The following is a 3,953-nucleotide window of genomic DNA, read 5'->3' on the forward strand; positions in this document are numbered from 1 at the left end:
GTAAAACATTAATGAAAAATGTGGCCCCCGTTTTAAAAAAGATCCCTTAAAAAAAATCCTGGGGTCGTTTGTTCGACTAAAAACCCTTTACAGTGGTGCTCCAGCACAGCCGCAGTCAAATGACTGAAACAAGTAAGAGAATAAAAGAAAGAATACGTGCGCGCACACACATTCGCAGACGCTTACACACATGTATATGTATGCACATGCTTAAGTTCTTTCTTTTATTCTTTTACTTGTTTCAGTCATTTGACTGTGGCCATGCTGGAGCACCATCTTCAGTCGAGCAAATCGACCCCCAGGACTTATTCTTTGTAAGCCTAGTACTTATTCTATCGGACTCTTGCCGAACCGCTAAGTTACGGGGACTTAAACATACCAGCATCGTTTGTCAAGCGATGTTGGGGGGACAAACACAGACACACACACATATATATATACTTAATAAATATATATTTATTTCTGTCATTAATAAAACTGTCGGCATTTTTGACGCATGTAAGAATATGGATATGCATGAAAACTTAAACCTCACATGCTACCACATGCACACACATACAACAAAGAGACACTCACATATAGAGCAAGAGAGGGAGTGAAAGAACGAAGAAGAATAGACAGAAAGTTTTATGGAAGACAAATTTCGTTCGTAACTCCTAAGGGAATGAGAAACAAAATTAGTCATGTAAACTTTCTCAGTTGACGATTAACAACGAAGCAATTTTTTTTCATTCGGTAAATATGCATTAACATTAGACGTGGATGTGTGTATTTGCATCTAGGAATATAAATCGACCTAATACTTGGTCGGGCAATTTGCGCCACTTTTTGAACACTGACTACGGAATCCCGTAAAACGGTGGCTTTTAATGTTCACAAAACAAAGAACAAGCAAACATCAAAACTACCGAATGACAGAAAAACTGAATATAAAAAGGAGAAAAGTAAAGGAAAACTGGAAGATCGGTTGCCCTAACAAATATTAAAGACTTAGTTCAAAATTCATTCAATAGAAACATTTATTTTTCTCTCTTTTTTATTTTTCGAGATCTAGTCAATCTGAAATTTTTACTGAGAAAAAGTATTATGTCATTTCTTCGACTAGTTTATTTTTTATGTGAACAGAAAATTCTTGTTCGCCGCCTATAAGAGAGAAAAATCTCTTTTGTAACACGAGTAGATTATTAGTTGTAGCGGTGAAGTATTTTTGTCGTAGTAGTCAAATTTCAGCGACAACAGTATTCTTTAACCCCCAGTCAAAAGCAGACCTGCTAGGATCTTCCGGTCTAATTTTACCCCACTTTTTTTGTGTTGCCGTCGACATTATTTAAGGATTAAGTACTTGTAAGCAAGTCGTGAGATGGTAATGAGGTTCCTTCGTTTGCTAGGAATAAAAATAATGCAATGCAATTTAACGGTCGGTTGTGTGAGGTTTTTTTTTTTAACAACTTTACAAAGGTACCGACAAACAGAAATTGTCATTGAAAAAGTCACAATTATAGCTAGGTAAAAAGGTTGCATTTCTTTTAAATGTTACAAGCGGTATTATAAGTGATTTATTAACTAAAAATCCTTTCTACTAATAAGCACAAGACTCGAAATTTTGTCGAGGTATAATGCTACAGTTTATATAATATCCATTACGTGTGTGTGAAAACAATTCCCGTTCTGTACAATAAAACACTGAAACAAATTAATCATTTTTTATCTTGTACAGTAGCTATAAATGGCACCGCAGAACAGTGCCCTTTCAATATTTCATATCCTGTAAGGCGGTGAGCTGGCGGAATTGTTAGCATGCCGAGCAAAATGCTTAGAAGTATTTCGTCCGTCAATATGCTGAGTTCAAATTCCGCCGAGCTCGATAAAATAAAGTACCAATTGAGCACTAGGGGATAGTTAATCGACTTACAGCTCCCCCAAACTTGCTGCCCCTATACCAACATTTAACACTAATATTTCATATTCTGTCCTCGCCACAATGAAAAATAGAAATAGAGCTAACTTGTGGCGAATGTCGAAATAAGTAGATTAAGGGTCTAAGTACAGGAACATGGTTTCCGTTTCGATAAATTATAGCGCTAATGTCATTGGGGGAAAAAATGAACTTCCTTTTTCCCTTTTGCAAAAAGTGTTAAAAAAAAAAAAGAATACCATTAGTAGGAGTAATTTCGATATTAGCAAACGCAAAACTTTTTTTCTAAAAATGGGACAACACTTCGTAACAAATTTACAAATGCCGAAAAAAAAAAATGAAAAGCTTTGAAAAAAAGCTATCAGATAATAGATAATTCCGTCACTTTGGCTCAACAAGATAGAAAGAAACTAAAAGAAGTATGTTGCATTAGTTGAAGAGTTTCAATCGTTTTATCAAGCTTGCGAAGGGAAGGTAGTAACAATAATCACTGAGGATGTTAACACCCGCTTGCAAACATGGCGCTTTATAAAACAGACACTCCTTCGTATACCACCAATAGTTGTGTTGAACTGTTTACTTTAGCTATAGTAGCAACTTAGTCATAGTCATTTCCCTTCATGTTTTTCAGAGCGTTGATATTTTTCATCCTTAAATATATTGTAGTAATTTTCATTCGCCCTCACTTCCGTGTACTAACAGAACAATTTTGTACACATACGCACACATATACACGAACATACACGAACATAATAACCCATTTATAGATAAGCACACGGACGTACAGCTTTCTCCACCTCTTTCTCCTAAGTTAATTTCTTAGTTTTTCGACATATTTCGTTGTCTCCTGCCTGCTACAGTAATAAACATTGGAGTTTTAAGCATACGAGAGAAAAAGAAAATAATTGGCCTGGTTGTTGTATGGTGACTTAGTGTATATATGCCTCAGAATAACCTATTGGAACTATGGCACGGACAAGCATTTCTCAGGACGTTCAAGGTAAACGAAAACTGAAAAATATTTTCGTTTTGTGTTTGTTCCTTTGTCCTTTTATTCATCGTATTTTATATATTTTCCTTTATGTCGCTTCTACTTTTGAGACTTTTTCTCAAATTCTTATGATAGAAAAAGTGGGGGAGGTGATTAAAGAACATCACACAATACTAACACATCTATAAACTTTTTTCTCTACATCCACTCAAATGCTTGTAAATCCGATTCCATGTGAGATCAACTTTTTTTTTATGTTTGAAAAGTTCACCTGAATGGCAGTAATTACAACTTGTTGCTTTACGAAGGCGGGTTGGAACTTGGATTCGATTCGTTGAAAGTTTCTGATCACACCACAGCGCTTACATTGAACTCGATCTTCTCGGCTGTGACAGTTTCTTAGCTATAGATAATGTATTTTCCCATTTCCCTACTTAGATTTGCTACATTAACTTTAATATCCGGCATACCTACTCAAGTATGCCTTCCGCTGATTTTGTTTCCTCATAACTTTATAAAAATAAGATGCTTTTTATGAAAATTTCTAAAATATACTTCAGATGATATAAATTCTGATTATATCAGAATTTGTTGTGTATTTTTTCCCCCGAAAGTGGGGGAGAAGAATTTTGGAAAATTAACACGATTCGGCTTTGTTTCGTTAACTTTCAGAAAAATCGGTTTTATGTACTGAAAGTTTCTACGGATATCCCTCAGATGTTGAAGTTTATATCGGAATATGAGAAAAAAAAAAAAGAAAAGCAAAAGTGGTGGGTTCGTACACATCCAAACACCCGTCTCATCTATCTATCTATCTACAAAAATGAAACTTGAAATTTCGAAAAAAATTGCGATGTGTGTCAGTCAGTATGCATTAATTTTCACACGCTCATACACCTTTTATACGTTTCTGTAGAAATTAAAGCAGGCGGAGGTAAAGAATACGTACACCACCCGTTTTCGGCATTACAAAAACTCTAACCTTAACCACCGGGTGTACGTATTCTTTACTTTCGACGACATATATGTGTATATATATATATATAT

At 35.1% G+C, this 3,953-nt stretch overlaps 1 long non-coding RNA gene across 1 annotated transcript in view; it reads left to right on the forward strand.

The window, feature by feature from the left end:
* The first annotated feature begins 1,018 nt into the window (after positions 1-1,018).
* LOC128251452 (uncharacterized) overlaps positions 1,019-3,953 on the forward strand; it is a 5,517-nt gene continuing 2,582 nt past the window's right edge. The window contains exon 1 of the long non-coding RNA XR_008267132.1: positions 1,019-2,915. This is a non-coding gene — a long non-coding RNA (uncharacterized LOC128251452). The remainder of the gene's footprint in view (positions 2,916-3,953) is intronic.

The sequence above is a fragment of the Octopus bimaculoides genome, unplaced genomic scaffold (genome assembly GCF_001194135.2).
Source record: "Octopus bimaculoides isolate UCB-OBI-ISO-001 unplaced genomic scaffold, ASM119413v2 Scaffold_200259, whole genome shotgun sequence".
Classification (NCBI taxonomy): domain Eukaryota; kingdom Metazoa; phylum Mollusca; class Cephalopoda; order Octopoda; family Octopodidae; genus Octopus; species Octopus bimaculoides.